This window comes from Stegostoma tigrinum, unplaced genomic scaffold (genome assembly GCF_030684315.1).
Source record: "Stegostoma tigrinum isolate sSteTig4 unplaced genomic scaffold, sSteTig4.hap1 scaffold_79, whole genome shotgun sequence".
In the NCBI taxonomy this organism is placed as follows: domain Eukaryota; kingdom Metazoa; phylum Chordata; class Chondrichthyes; order Orectolobiformes; family Stegostomatidae; genus Stegostoma; species Stegostoma tigrinum.
This window is the reverse complement of record NW_026728736.1, coordinates 1730050-1747036: the sequence shown is the minus strand read 5'-3', so window position 1 is coordinate 1747036 and position 16987 is coordinate 1730050. Positions and strand designations below refer to the sequence as shown.

The 16987-nt window shown below is 48.3% G+C and overlaps 1 long non-coding RNA gene across 1 annotated transcript; it reads right to left on the bottom strand.

The window, feature by feature from the left end:
- Nucleotides 1–13582: 13582 nt before the first annotated feature.
- LOC132209268 (uncharacterized) lies at nucleotides 13583–16980 on the bottom strand. The gene is made up of 2 exons (XR_009445349.1): nucleotides 16222–16980; nucleotides 13583–16112 (listed from the first exon to the last, which is right to left on the bottom strand). It is a non-coding gene; the product is annotated as an uncharacterized LOC132209268 (long non-coding RNA).
- Nucleotides 16981–16987: the final 7 nt, after the last annotated feature.

Genomic DNA, 16987 nt, shown 5'->3' with positions numbered 1-16987 from the left:
TTAAGCTTCCTGACTGAATACAATTAGAATTAAACTGTGTCAAATAGGGTTCGGTGGGGAACATTTGTAAAGGTGTGAAACTTCTAAAGCATGCAATTTCTGTCGCTGACAAAGGGGCCAGGGCACTGAATTTGTGATTTCAAGTTGCCAGTGTGTCTGGCTGGCTGGAACAATCTGTCCGGATAACGACTTGAAATCGCCTCATGCCATCAGCAGCCACTTCAAGAGCAATCGATACTATATCCTGTGAAAATGGGAACTGCAGATGCTGGAGAATCCAAGATAATAAAATGCGAGGCTGGACGAACACAGCAAGTCCAGCAGCATCCTGAGATCAACGCCCTTGACCGCGTCTCCCGCATCTCCCGCGACACATCCCTCACACCCCGCCCCCGCCACAACTGCCCCAAGAGGATCCCCCTCGTTCTCACACACCACCCTACCAACCTCCGGATACAACGCATTATCCTCCGACACTTCCGCCATTTACAATCCGACCCCACCACCCAAGACATTTTTCCATCCCCTCCCCTGTCTGCTTTCCGGAGAGACCACTCTCTCCGTGACTCCCTTGTTCGCTCCACACTGCCCTCCAACCCCACCATACCCGGCACCTTCCCCTGCAACCGCAGGAAATGCTACACTTGTCCCCACACCTCCTCCCTCACCCCCATCCCAGGCCCCAAGATGACATTCCACATTAAGCAGAGGTTCACCTGCACATCTGCCAATGTGGTATACTGCATCCACTGTACCCGGTGCGGCTTCCTCTACATTGGGGAAACCAAGCGGAGGCTTGGGGACCGCTTTGCAGAACACCTCCGCTCAGTTCGTAACAAACAACTGCACCTCCCAGTCGCAAACCATTTCCACTCCCCCTCCCATTCTCTTGATGACATGTCCATCATGGGCCTCCTGCACTGCCACAATGATGCCACCCGAAGGTTGCAGGAACAGCAACTCATATTCCGCCTGGGAACCCTGCAGCCATATGGTATCAATGTGGACTTCACCAGTTTCAAAATCTCCCCTTCCCCCACTGCATCCCCAAACCAGCCCAGTTCATCCCCTCCCCCCACTGCACCACACAACCAGCCCAGCTCTTCCCCCCCACCCACTGCATCCCAAAACCAGTCCAACCTGTCTCTGCCTCCCTAACCGGTTCTTCCTCTCACCCATCCCTTCCTCCCACCCCAAGCCGCACCCCCAGCTACCTACTAACCTCATCCCACCTCCTTGACCTGTCCGTCTTCCCTGGACTGACCTATCCCCTCCCTACCTCCCCACCTACACCCTCTCCACCTATCTTCTTTCCTCTCCATCTTCGGTCCGCCTCCCCCTCTCTCCCTATTTATTCCAGTTCCCTCCCCCCATCCCCCTCTCTGATGAAGGGTCTAGGCCCGAAACGTCAGCTTTTGTGCTCCTGAGATGCTGCTTGGCCTGCTGTGTTCATCCAGCCTCACATTTTATTATCTTGGAATCTCCAGCATCTGCAGTTCCCATTATCTCTCTCTCTAGCATCCTGAGATGTGCTGTGTTCATCCAGCCTCACGTTTTATTATCTTCGGGACTATATCCTGGTCTTTTATGTTCTTGATATAATAATTGTTTGGTATCCTGTCTTTGTCTGTTGTAGTAATTGTTTTATGTATCATGTCATTGTAAAATGTGTAATTATTTTATGTATCATGTATTTTGTAAAGTTTGAAGAGCGGGTCTGTCCGCTGCTCGGGGAGAATTACCTGCGAGACTCTGCGCTCTGTGCCGGGTTAAGTGCTGTGATTCTCCACAGCTTGTACTTGCTTGGTAATAAAAGGATTCGTGTTTTTCTAAACAGGTCAGTGTCTTGTTATTGCAACAAATCCGTGAGGGTCTCCGAAAACGAACATGACAACAGTACTGATTCTCTGACAGTGAGGTCCTCCATCAGTACTGACCCTCTGACAGTGAGGTTCTCCCTCAGTACTGACCCTCTGACAGTGAGGTTCTCCCTCAGTAGTGACCCTCTGACAGTGAGGTACTCCCTCAGTACTGATTCTCTGACAGTGAGGTACTCCCTCAGTACTGACCGTCTGACAGTGAGGTATTCCCTCAGTACTGATTCTCTGACAGTGAGGTACCCCCTCAGTACTGACCCTCTGACAGTGAGGTGCTCTCTCACTCCAGTACTCTCACAGTGCTGCAATAACCATCATCCAATGGTACTCCCTCAAATCTGACTCTTTGACAAAGAGGCCCTGCCTCAGAACTGACTTGCTGACTGAGGTACTAACTCAATCCGACTAATTCGCAGTGCTGCAGTGGGAGCTGTGTTTTTTCATGTTGATTTACAGTGGGCCTTCTGTTTTAGGCTTTATTAACTGGATGTCCTGTGTTTTGGGGTTTGTTTGCAGTCGCCTCTGCGAGTTTATTTGCAGGAGGCTTAGTTGAAGGGAGGATTTGCTGGGGGCACTGTGTTTCAGGAGTTATTTACTTGGAGCTCTATGTTTTACACTTTATTTACAGGGACTCTGGCTTTTATGGTTTCTTTTACATTTTATTTCCTGAATGACCCTTCTTAGGATTTATTTAAAGGGGTGTCTGTGCTTGAGAGCATACTTACAGGGTTAACAAGGTGTAGAGCTGGATAAACACAGCAGGCCAAGCAGCAGCAAAGGAGCAGTAAGGCTGGCGTTTTGGGCGAGACCCTTCTTCAGAAATGGTAGGGGGAGGGGGATCTGAAATAAATAGGGAGAGGGGGGAGGCAGACAGAAAATGGATAGAGGAGAAGATTGTTGGAGAGGAGACAGACAAGCCAAAGAGGCAGGGATGGAGCCAGTAAAGGTGAATGCAGGTGGGAGTTAGGGAGGAGATAGGTCAGTCCAGGGAGGATGGACAGGCCAAGGGGGCAGGATGAGGTTAGTAGGTAGGAGATGGGGCTGGGTTTTGAGGTGGGAGGAATGACAGGTTAGGGACCCTGTACCCCACTGGTGTCAATGTGACTTGACAAACTTCAAAATCTCCCCTCCCCTGACCGCATTCCAAAACCAGCCCAGCTGGTCCCTGCCTCCCTAACCTGTCCTTCCTCCCACCTATCCCGTCCTCCCACTTAATTTCTCCTCTATCCGCCTTCTATCGGCCTCTCCTCTCTCCCTATTTATTTCACAACCCCCTTCCCCTCCCCCATTTCTGAAGAAGGCTCTCGGCCCGAAACGTCAGCTTTCCTGTTCCTCTGGTGCTGCTTTTCCTGCTGCGTTCATCCAGCTCTTCACCTTGTGACCACAGTCACAATGATCTTTAATTGTAAACTAATCTGTCATATAATTTGATCTGTTAAGGTTACAATGGTTCCCGTGCCTCCTATGGAATACACAAATGCTCTCCCTCAGCTCTGTCTCTGGGAATGCAAAGCTGCTTTCTTCCACGCTACCCTCAGAGATAACACCAGCTTTAAACCTAAGCCTAGCCTCAGCCCTAATGTTCACACTTGCATAAACATGAAGCCTAGCCTCAGCCCTAAATCTTATTTACTGGGGGCTGTGCGTTTATGGTTATGTGCTTTATGTACTTGAGCTCTGTGCTTTAGGTTTTATCTAATGTGGGTTCCGTGTTTAATAAGAACCAAAAGAACTGTGGATGCTGTAAATCAGGAACAAAAACAAAGTTGCTGGAAAAGCTCAGCAGGTCTGGCAGCATCTGTGGAGGAGAAAAACGAGTTAACTTTTCAGGTCCAGCAACCCTTCCTCAGAATGGAAGGGTACCCAGGCTCGAAAAGTTAACTCATTTTACTCCTCCACAGATGCTGCCAGACCTGCTGAGCTTTTCCAGCAACTTTGTTTCTGTGTTTAATAGTTTATTTACAGAAGGTTCTGTGTTCTAGGTTTTATTTACAGGAGGTTCTGTGTTTTCGGGCTTTTTACAAGGCACTCTGTGTTTTAGGAAAATTTACGAGCGGCTCTTTGTTCTGAGTTTCTTTTTTACAGTGATCTCCGCGTCTTCGGGAATATTTACAGTGAGCTCTGATTGAGAGCTTGTTTACAGAGGGCACTGTGTTTTAGGGTTTATTTACAGCTAGCTTTGTGATAGGGTTTATCTACAGGGAGCTCTCTGATTGAGGGTTTGTCGGTAGTGAGATCTGTGTTTAGGGTTTATTTACAGTGAGATCTGTGTTTTTAGAGTTTATTCACAGGGTTTTCTGTATTTCATGGTTTATTTACAGGGTTTTCTGTGTCTTTGGGTTTGTTTACAGTGATCTGTGTTTTAGGGTTTATTTACAGTGAACTCAGCGTTACAGGGCTTATCTTCAGGGCCCTCTCCATTTTGGGCTGATTTACACGGTACTCTGTGTTTTAGGGCATATTTACCGGAAACTCTGTGTTTTAGGTGTACATAGATATTCGAGGGTCAGTATGGAGGGAGTGCCAGGCATCAGCCCTCACCCTAGCCTCAGCCCAAACCCTAACCTTCACCATCGGCCTAACCCTAACCAGAACAGGAAAGAGCCTAAGGGGCCAAATTGTGGGTACGCACCCTTCAATGGAAGGAGAGGGGCACCTTCTTCCCCCTCTCCCCCAACTCGACCTACACCCCCACCCCCACACCCTATCCCATCCCCCATCCCAAAACCCTATTCACACTCCCCCTCTACTTTTTATTCTAAAGAGGAATCCAAAATTAGCGGTGTGCACCCATAATCCCTATTTCTGGGGGCGCGGGGGTGCTAGATAACCCCCAGATTAGGGTTGCGCCAAAATAAATGCAGCCTCTGGCACCCTCTCGCCGTGCCCCCCAACCCCGCAACCTGACCTTTATGATAAGGGGGTGGGTGCCTTCCGCCTTTAAAGGGTTGGTTTGTCGGGAGGGCGGGGATGGGGAACCGATGCTGCCTTTCGGGGACCGAGCCGGCAGATCGCAGCAAAGATGAGCACCACCACGGGCGGGCCGCCAGGGGGCTGCAGTCAGAAGAAACATCGCATGGGCCCAAGCTGTGCCTGCCTTTTTGTAGGTTGCATGGAACAGTCCCTCTTCCGAAGTAACACTGGCCCGAAACCCACCTCTTCCTCCATAACATTAACGACTGTATCGGCGCCGCCTCGTGCTCCCACCAGGAGCTTGAACAGTTCATCCACTTCACCAACACCTTCCACTCCAACCAGAAGTTCACCTGGACTATTTCTAATACCTGTTCACCTGGACTATTTCTAATACCTGTCTCACCTTCCTGGACCTCTCTGTTCCCATCTCCGGCAACCACCTCGAAACTGATATCTATTTCACCGACTCCCACAGCTACCTAGAATACATCTCCTCCCACCCACCTTCCTGCAAAAATAACACCCCCTGTTCTCAATTCCTTCACCTCCGCCACACCTGCTCCCAGGATGAGGGCATTCCACTCCAATACATCTCAGGTTTCCGAATATTTCAAGGACCGCAAATCCTCCCCCCGACCCCAACAGTGGTCGAGAACGCCCTTGACCGTGTCTCCCACATTTCCCGTAATTCATGCCCCTTCTCTGCAATAACAACCAAAACACAATCCTCCTCATCCTCATGTACCACGCCACCAACCTCTGGATCTAACGTATCATCCTCCAACCATCATCTGCAATCCGACTCCACCAAAGACATTTCTCCCTCCCCACCCTTATCTGCTTTCTGGAGGGACCACTGTCTCTGTGACTGCCTTGTCTGCTCCGCACTCCCCTCCAGCCCCAATACACCCGGCACATTTTTCCCTGCAACTGCAAGAAGTGCTCCACCTGCTCCTACACCACTCCCCTCACTCCCCATCCCAGGCCCTAGGAACACTTTCCACCTCAAGCAGATGTTCACCTGCACATCTGCCAATGTGGTATACTGCATCCACCGTTCGCGTTGTGGCATCCTCTACATTGGGGAAACCAAGTGGAGGCTTGAGGACCGCTTTGCAGAATACCTACACTTGGTTCGCACTCAACAAATGCGCCTCCCAGTTGCGAACTGTTTCAACTCCCCCTCCCATTCCTCAGACGACATGTCCATCTTGAGCCTCCTGCAGTGCCACAACGATGTCACCTGAAGGTCGCAGGAACAGCATCTCATATTCCGCTTGGGAACCCTGCGGCCCAATGGTGTCAATGTGGGCTTCATAAGCTTCAAAATCTCTCCTCCCGCTACCGCATCCCAAAACCAGCCCAGCTCGCCCTTGCCTCCCTACCCTTGTCCTTCTTCCTACCTCAAGCCCCAACCTCCGTCTCCTACCTACTAACCTCATCCCGCTCCCTTGACCTGTCCATCCTCCCTGGACTGACCCAGCTCCATCCTACATCCCCATCTACACTCACCTTTACTGGCTCCATCCCCACCTCTTTGACCTGTCTGTCTCCTCTCCACCTACCTTCTCCTCTATGCATCTTCCATCCATCTCCCCGTGTCTCCCTCGTTATCTCAGAACCTCCTTCCCCTTCCCAATTTCTGAAGAAGCATCTAGGCCTGAAACATCAATCTTCCTGCTCCTCTGATGCTTGACCTGCTGTGTTCATCCACCTCTACACCTTGTTATCTCAGATTCTCCAGCATCTGCTGTTCCTACTATCTCTGCTAATGCAGAAAACTTGTTTGATATCCTGCAAGCTGTTCAAGTCCTGGGAGACGGTTGCTGAGGGCTGATTAATATTATGCTTCTTCAAACGATGACACGATGGTATTGTTCTGAATAGGTTAGAAAATTAACATGTACTCAGGGATAGACACTGATGTAGAGCCACGTTTTGCAGCTGTCGGCAAAATAAAGCCGTGAGGATTAAAACTGTGAAAGGGCTGTAAATGGGGTGGAAGGAGCATTTTAATTCAGTCTCCCTTTCATAGTGAAAGAGTAGGGGTAAATGGGTGTTTATCTGGCTGGCGGTCAGTGGCTAGTAGTGTGTCTCAGGGATCAGTGTTGGGACTGCAATTGTTTACAATTGATACAGATGATTTATAGTCGGGGATGAAGTGTGGTGTGTCAACATTTGCAGATGATACTAAGATGAGCGGTAGAGCAAAGTGTGCAGAAGAACTGAAGGCCTGCAGATGGTTATACAGTCTCAGTGAGTGGGCAATGGTCTGGCAGATGGAGTTCAATGTCAATAAATGTGAGGTCATCCATTTTGATAGGAATAACAACAAAGTAGGCTATGGTTCAAATGGTAAAAAAATTGCAGCATGTTACTGTGCAAAGTGACTTGGGTGTCGTTGTGCAGGAATCGCTCAAAGTAATATTGTAGCAGGTAATTATAAAGGCAAATAGAATTTTGTCTGTCATTGCGAGAAGGATGGAGTTTAAAAACAGGGAGGCTATGCTGCAGCTGTATAGGGTCCTGATGAAGCCTCACCTGGACTACTGTGTGCAGTTTTGGTCTCCTGACTTGAGAAGGGATATACTCTCACTGGAGGGGGCACAGAGGAGACTGACTTGGTTGATTCTAGACTTGAGAGGGTTGGAATATGAGGAGAGACTGAGTTGGCTGGGATGATACTCATTGGAATTCAGAAGACTGAGGGGAGAGCTTATAGCAACATACAAGATTATGATGGGAATAGATAAGGTGGAGACAGGGAGGTTGTTTCCACTGGCAGGTGAAACGAGGAGGAGGCGGGTATAGCTCAAAATAAAAGGAAGCAGATGTCAGACTGAGGACAGGAGGAACTTCTTCACCCAAAGGGTTGTCAATCTGTGGAATACCCTACCCAGTGAAGCAGTTGAAACTACCTCGCTGAATGTGTTTAAGGCAAGACCAGATCACGTTATGAACATGAAAGGAATTTAGGTTGATGGTGAGCGAGTGGGTGAGTGGAGCTGAGTCTCAAAAAGATCAGCCAGGATCTTATTGAACAGCGGGGCAGTCTCGAGGGGCCGGATGGCCTACTCCTGCTTAGTTCTGATGTTTTTCTATTATAATGTTATAGAGCCTCACAGAAAAAGGATATTTTAAAGCAATTGACCCTGCATTACTGAAGACGCGCCAGCCAGAGGTTCAGAGGAAGGATCACCTGACCCAAAACGTTAACTCTTTCTTTTCCCTCACAGATGCTGTCAGACTTGCTGAGCTCTTCCAGCAACTTTGGATATTTCCCTGATTTGCAGCATCCGCAGTTCTTCCGGTTTTTACTGTGTGCTTTGGTATTTATTTACAAGGGGCTCTTTACTTACAGCCAGCTCTGTCTTTTAGGGTTTATTTGTAAGGGGCCCTGTTTTACGGATAATATACAGGTCGGCTCGATGTTGGGGTGTATTGACACGTGCTCTGTGCCTTCGGCTTTATTGAGAAGGAGCCCGGTATTTCACCTTTTACTTCCTGGGGGATATGTGTTCGTGTTCGTTTAAAGGGGTCTCTGTATTTGAGCGTATAATTACAGGGGGTGAAGTTGATATTGTAGAAGTTTGTTTAAACAGGACTCTGTGTTTTGGGGTTATTTACAGTGAAGCCCGCTTTTTACGGATGATAGACAGGTGTTTGAGGGGCTCTGTGCAGGCGGCTCCGTGTGTGAGGGCGATGAGTGCGGCTGAAACTTGGTGTAGTTTGGGCCTGAGGTTCTGGTGAGTGCCGGATTGGGCGAGCGTGAGGTCTGAGCTTTTCCAGCAATTTTGTTTTTGTTCCTGATTTTACGGTATCCACAGTTCCTTTTAGTTTTTACTTTTTTTTAGTGTTTATGTACAGGGGGCTCTGAATGTCAGGGTTTATAAACTGGGGTTCCTGTGTTTTAGGCTTTATTTCACGGGTGCTGTTTGTTTTAGGAGGCTCTATTGTTTAGTGTTCATTTACAGGGGCATCTGTGTTTGGGGTTTATTCACAGTGAGCTTCGTGTTTTAGGGGTAATTTAGTGGGTTCTGTGTGTTCGGACTTCGATACGGGGGCTCTGTTTTCGGGTTTAGTTAAAGGGGCCTTTTTTTAAGGAGTTATTTACAGGGCGCTCTGTGTTTTAGGGTTGAATATCAGCGACCATCTCACAATGATCACTCCCACAGATCTGACCCGCCGACAGTCCTGCAATCTGTTCGTCCTGAGCATCTAATCATGTAGCACTCCCATCAATTCTGACCCTCTGATAAAGAGGCACTTTCTCAGACCAACACAGTGACAATGCCACAATTCCTCACTACTGACAAAGTACTAACTTCTCACAGAGGTAATTTTTCAGTATTGAGCCTCCAATAGAAATGCAATACTTCCGTACTGACCTTCTGAATGGGTTGCTCACCATTAATTCTGAACCCGTTCCAATGAAGCTCCTCCTCTGTGTTCAGTCTCTCATAATAATGCACTCTGGCTGTTCTGATCCTCTGACAATGCTGCAATTATGTATGAATTATTATCTTGTATTATCAGTACAGGACTCCCTCAATGCTTCCTCCATTACACTGAGGTCTATCGTTTAGATCGGCTCCAACAAACCTGCTCTTATTTAACGGGCCAGGCATTGCTTCACTTGTACAGATTTTGTCAAGTCCTGCTGATGCTTCTGGGAGGACTTTTTCTGACACCTCAGAATTGACCCCTGACAATGTTGCACTCCCCCCTCACTTATGACCGCACCTGAGCTACAATACCTCGGGGCTAACCTCCTAATTATGTAGCACCCATGAATTCTCAGCCCCTAAAATGAGATACTGCCTCAGTATTGACCCTCTGTTACGAATGCACTAAGTCAGAACAACCCTCCAGCAATGTGACCCTGCCTCAGAACTGACACTGAGAATGAGGCACTCCTTCAGCACTGCATCTCTAATCATACATTACATTGAGACATTCCTTGTGTACTGACCCTTTGAACAATCAGGCATTCCCTCAGTACTGACAGTCTGACGATTGTGCACTCCCTCAGGACTGGACCTCTGATAATGAGGCACTCCCGTAGTACTGACCTCTCATAGACCTGTAACACCTCAGCCCTTATGCTCTGACAGTGTTTCAATACCTCAGTACTGACCCTCTGACAACGGGTCAGTGCCTCAGAACTGCCCCCCTGACAATAAGGGAAACCGTCATACTGACCCACTGCTTCTGAGGCCCTCCCTCCACACTGACCTCCCAGTGCAAAACTATTTCAGTACTGGCCCTTGAAATGTGAACAACTTCCTTAATTCTGTCCCCCTTAAATGGCAGCACTCCCTCAGCACTGACCCTTTGACAATAACGCACTCCCACATTTTTGACCCTGTGACAATGAGGCACTCCCTAACCCCTGATGCTCAGACAGCGCTTCAATATCTCAGTACTGATACTGTCACTGCCTCAGCACGGACCACTTGACAACGAGACACTGGTTAAGAACTGACCTGCTCACAGAGCTGCAATACCTCAGTACTGACCCTCTCATCAAGGGACACTATCTGAATTCTGACAGCTGCATAATGAGGCACTGCCTCAGCGTTCACCCTCTGACAAACTCCTGACGACCCCCTGTAAAGACTGACAGTCTCCCTGGACGTCCTATAAATACTCACAGTCTCTCCTGGACTCACAATGAACACTGACACACGCCCCAGGGACTCTTTGTAAATACCCACACACACACACACACACACACACACACACACACACACACACACACACAGGGGCACCCTGTAAATATTGACACACACACACAGGGGCACCCTGTAAATATTGACACACACACACAACCTGTGACACCCTGTAAATATTGACACACGACCTGGCAATCCCCTGTCAAGACCAACAGAGTCCCCGGGGACACACTGTGAATATTGCCACATCTGTGTGACCCCCTGGAAATACTGACAAAGCCCCTGAAATCACCTGTAAAACTGACACACTCCGTGGGACCCCCTGTAAATATTGACACAGTCTCAGCAAATCCTGAAAATAGTGACAGTCCCTGGGACCCTCTGCAAAGACTGACGCATTTCCCGGGGCCCCCTTTAAATACTGAAAAATTCCCGCGACCTACAGGGGTTCAGGGACTGTGTCAGTATTGACAGGGGCTCTTGGTGAGAGTGTCAGTATTTACAGGGTGTTCCGGGGAATTTGAAATTATTTACAGGTGCTCCCGGGAGTGTGTCAGTAGTTACAGGCGGTCCCATGGAGGGTCAGTATTTACAGGGCGTCTCAGGGATTGTGTCAAGATTGACAGGGAGACTTGGGGAGAGCGTCAGTCGTTACAGGGGGGCCTGTGGACTTTGTTTTTTCAGCGGGTGTTGGGGAGAGCTACAGTATTTCAAGGTGGTCCCAGGGAGTGTGCCAGTGTTTACAGGGATTCCAGGGGAGTGTGTCAGTATGCACCGAGCCCCTAGAAGTTCTGACACGCTCCGCAGGACTCCCTGTAAATACTGACATAGTACCTGAGAATCCCTGAAAATGCCACCACACTCCCAGGGACCCTCTGTAAACGCTGACACATTTCCCAGGGCCCGCTTTATACACTGAAAAATTCCCTCGGCCTCCTCTGTATACTGACACACATACCCGGACCTTTGTACGTATAGACACACTCTACGCAACTAACCACAAATACTGGGATATCCCGTAAATACCGACACACACCTCACGACACACTGTAACTACTGTCACATTCCCTGGAATCCGCTGTAAATACTGAGAAACTCCCTGGGGCTGCATGTAAATACGGACACATTTCCCAGGGACCCCTCTAAACACGAACACATTCCCCGGGACTTCACCTAAACACTGACACATTCCACGCAACCCCCGTGAACACTGATAAACTCCCAGGACCCCCTGGAAATAATTACACATTCCCCATTCCCCCTGGAAATACCGATACACAGCCCGGAACTCCCGTAAACACTGACACACTCCACCCCCTGTAACTACCGATACTCTCCCTGGGACACCCTGCAAATACTGATGCAATCACCAGGACCCCTGTAAATTCTGTCACACTCCTCGGGAAGCCCTCTAAATACTGACACATTCCCTAGACACCCTTTAAATACTGGCACCGTCCCAGAGAACCCCTAAAAAAACTGCCACACTCCCCAGGACCCTTTGTAAATACTGATATATTCCCCGAGACCAGCTGCAAATATTGACACATTCCTTGTCCCCGCTTTCAGTACTGAGAAACTCCCTGTATATAATGACACATTTCCCAGGGTCCCCTCGAAACACTGACACATTCCCCAGGAGCTCCTCCAAATCCTGACACACAGCCCCAGACCCCTGTACAGGCAAACTCCCTGCGACCCACTGTAAATCTTGACATACTCCCTGAGACCCCCTGGAAATACCGACACACCACCCCTCCCGGGACCCCCTGGAAATACCAAAACACTGTAGGGATCCTCTGATTCTATTCTATGATGCCCTTGTCCTGTGAATGAATAAATAAAGAAACCTGGTGAAGCCGCCAAACAGCATAGCCAGCAAGTGATAGATACAGCAAAGTGATCCCACCATCAATGGATCAAATCTGAGCTCTGCAGTCCTGCCACATCTCGTCATTTACTGTGGTGCACAATTAAACAACTGATTGGACGTGAAGACTCCACACATATCCCCATCCTCAATGATGGAAGAGCCCAGCACATCAGTGCAAAAGATAAGGCTGAAGTCACCAGTCAGTGACACACACATCCAACAAATAATTGAAGAAACAAACTCCTATTAATTACAGTGATTTTTCACAGTCTCACAGCCAGCCATGCCTCATATACACACATCTTAGTGACAATATGGTGACCGTAACCAGACCCACAGTGAGCCTGGGCTCATCCACACTCCTCCCAGTCACATTTCTGATTTGAAAAATACACCTTTTTCACAAGAAATCTCTTTGTATATGTACAATGTCACAACTGCAGTTGCCTTCTGTCCAGCTGCATATCAAATAAACAAATAAAGCATTGGACTTTGGCTCCACCCAACAAACCAAAGACCTCTCTTAGACATACAACAAAACTATTTACATACATGTGAGACAAGGGGAGGGTCCGAGGACTGAATGGACCCCCATTTACCTTCAGCAGGAAAATCTCAGTGGTCCTTTCCGACTGTGCCTCGGCAGCAGCAGCCCCATCGTCCCAGTTATGCCCCAAACTTTCAGTGCATCAGTGGTAGCAGGACGGCCAACCCCTCACTCTTTCCCAGTGGGGTCTACATGTTAATTACTCCGGGAAGCGTTTCTGTATGAGCCTGGCCTGATCTACACATCTCCCAGGAACTATATGGTAACTGTAAACAGTCTTAAAGTGAGCCCGATTGATTCACCCTCCTATCAGTGACTTGCCAATGATGATTGCCTGTTTCATCATCAGTCCAGTCTCATCTACTCTTCCTCTGAGTGAATCCTTTCTGTCCTCTTCCATTCAGCCCGTGCCTGGGAGAATGCAGCCAGATTCCCCTTCAGGCTGCATTTCATTCTCCTCACTGTCTCGGTGCTGCCACAGACATCACCTGTCTCTCCATTTCCCTCTGTAACAGTTCTTGTGAAATCCATCCCCCTCCCCGCCCCACCTTCCAGCTGCAATGTTGGAATATCACCACATTGGGCATTGCCATTAGTGCTCCAGCTCATTCAAATTTCTTCACAAAACAGAAACACAACTCATCAACAAGACTAAGTGGCAGGCAAATGAGATACATCATACATCTAAAAGCAGTTTGTTGTTCAAAAGTGGAACTAACTTTAATTTGTATGCGTATAATAGAATCAGGAAGAATAATACATATATAGCATGCAACTCATTTCACTGAACACATTTGTGCAAATAAATGATATCTCTGCAGTTCAAACAATTCCAACAGCATAACATTAGAGACAGAGCATTTGGAAATGATACAGAAATTTCAGATACGAATGATTTAAAGAGGAGGACAGATTAAGATGGGGGAAACTGAACAGGGTGTACACACAAAAATCCATTTCGCAATTGGAATGCCTCATTCAGGCAATTACATCTCTCTCCCTCAGTCTCAAATGGTCTTCTTCCCATTCGATTTTCTTCCACTCTCTGAGCCACCCCCAATAAGCAGTTCCCTTCCCTCCCCAGTTTAGCCTCATGCCTTCCTTTGCACTGGTATGTAATGGTACCTTTCTAGTACATGTTTGATTTTCGATGAACACACCGCACTGGTTTGTGACCAGGTCGGCCAGTTGAACCTCACAGAATATGAGTTGCCTGACTGGTCCACATTAACAGCCCAATTCAGGGAGCCCTGACTGACAGCTAAGTCGTGTGAGGGTCAGAGATGCTGACACCCTGGCAACTATCTCTGAATGAGGCAGTGCTAAAGTTGAAGACAGTTCATTTGTAAATAAAAGTTGAATTGGAGATCGACACTGGCCTCAGTGTATTTAAAATACATCTCCAGCACTGGGTTTGAATATTATTGTTATCCTTTTGTTATCAAACATCTCTGTGTGCAGTGATCAGCAGGGTTATAACATGGAGATGTGGGAACAGGATTGTTTAGATTCCCTACAGTGTGGAAACAGGCGCTTTGGCCCAACAACTGCACACCAAACCTTGGAGCATCCCACCCAGACCCACGCCCCTGAACACTATGGGCAATTTAGCATGGCCAATCCACCTAGCGTGCACCTCTTTGGACTGTGGGAGGAGACCGGAGCACCTGGAAGAAACCCACGCAGACACAGGGTCAAGGTGCAAATTCCACACAAACAGTTGCCTGAGGCTGGAATTGAGCCTGAGTCCCCAGTGCTGTGAAGCTGCAGTGCTAATCACTGAGCCACCGTGCCGCCCCATATCGTGTTGCTTTTGCACAAACTTTGACAAAGAGGAAAGGCCACTGATAATGGCAAATGCTGGAGAATCCAAAATAACAAAGTGTGGAGCTGGATGAACACAGCAGGCCAAGCAGCATCTCAGGAGCACAAAAGCTGACATTTCAGGCCTAGACCCTTCATCAGAGAGGGGGATGGGAGAGGGAAGTGGAATAAATAGGGAGAGGGGGGGATGTGGACCGAAGATGGAGAGAAAACAAGATAGGTAGAGAGGAGAGTACAGGTGAGGAGGGAGGGAGGGGATAGGTCAGTCCAGGGAAGACGGACAAGTCAAGGAGGCAGGATGAGGTGGTCGGTCGGAAATGGAGGTGTGGCTTGAGGTGGGAGGAAGGGATGGGTGAGAGGAACAACAGGTTAGGGAGGTGGAGACAGGCTGGGCTGGTTTTGTGATGCAGTAGCGGGAGGGGAAGAACTGGGCTGGTTTTGGGATGCAGTTGGGGAGGGGGAGATTTTGAAGCTTGTGAAGTCCACATTGATACCATTGGGTTGCAGGGTTCCCAAGCGGATGAGGAGTTGCTGTCCTTGCAACCTTCGGGTGGCATTATTGTGGCACTGCAGGAGGCCCATGATGGACATGTCGTCTAAGGAATGGGAGGGGGAGTTAAAATGGTTCGCGACTGGGAGGTGCAGTTGTTTGTTGCGAACCGAGCGGAGGTGTTCTGCAAAGCGGTCCCCAAGCCTCCGCTTGGTTTCCTCAATGCAGAGCGGGTCAGGAGTGAGGGGGCAGGTCACTGTGAGGGGGGTCAGGACTGCAGGGGCAACTCACTCTGAGCGGGTCAGCACGGAGGGGTAGGTCGCTGTGAGTGGGTCAGGACTGCAGAGAGAAGTCGCTGTGAGCTGGTCAGGACTGCAGGGGCTCGTCACTGTGAGCGGGTCAGGACTGCAGGGGCGAGTCAGTGTGAGCGGGTCAGGTCGCTGCGAGAGGGTCAGGATGGAGGGGGCAATTCGCTGTGAGCATCCCATTTCACTCTGTCACGGCATCCCATTTCACTCTGTCACGGCATCCCATTTCACTCCGTCACGGCATCCCATTTCCCACAGCCACTGCATCCCATTTCACTCAGTCACTGCATCCATGCTGCGTGGTCCATGCTGTGTATAAATGTGGCATAAAATCCTCAGTTGGAAGTTCATTTCCTCTTGTAAGAACATGTGGCATCATTAGCATCCTTAATCACTTGCATTTAATCGGAAAGCCTGGTACAAACACCAGATAACATGACAGTCCTAACAGAATGCATTTTCCAATGATTTAAACATATAGTCATGTGTGTCTCAGTGAATAAAAATCCTCCTCATTTTACCCCAATTATATCTCATAATAAAGGGAGTATGTCTGAAAGTCGTCTCATCCGAAGGAAAACAGACTTGCTCCAGGAAAGCTGCTAAAATATATCAAGAAAAATATATATGAAATGATTCTAGAAATTTCTGCAACACAAAGATCAAAGGAAACAATAGTTTGATGAACACACTGTTAAGTGTTGCACTTACACATCACATTTTGGAAAACAAACCACACTGATTTTCTACTTCATAAAAAAAATTGTTCCAAGTCTTCATTATGCAGCACTGCAGTGAACTGAAAAGGTGTAGACTTTTAACCTGCATAGAAAGCATGTGCAGAAGTTAAAACAAAAAAAAAGCCACTTCTGTCCTAAAAAGACAATATTATATTACAAAAGGCCAGGGAAGTTGGAGAATGCAGCATCATGCTTCCTGCAGAGATCAAGTTTTGTCTGTGTTGTAAAAAACAAAAGAACTGTGGGCACTGTAAATCAGCAACAAAAGCAGAAGTTGCTGGAAAAGCTCAGCAGGTCTGGCAGCATCAGTGAAGAGTGAGATCTGAGGAAGGGTCACAGGACGCGAAACATTAACTCTGACATTGTCTACGTCATAGTGAGTTATGTCTATTGCTTCAGCAAAATCGAACCAACTCTGAAAGAAAATCAATGCTGAAGAAATATCCAAAACATCCGCTGTCCCCGTTGTGGCTTCCTCTACATTGGGGAAACAATGCAGAGGCTTGGGGACCGCTTTTCAGAACACCTACGCTCAGTTTGCAATAAACAACTGCACCTCCCAGTCACTAACCATTTCAACTCCCCCTCCCATTCCTGAGAGGACACGTCCAACCTGGGCCTCCTGCAGTGCCATAATGACGCCACCCGAAGGTTGCAGGAACAGCAACTCATATTCTGCTTGGGAACCCTGCAGCCCAATGGTATCAGTGTGGATTTCACAAGCTTCCAAATCTCCC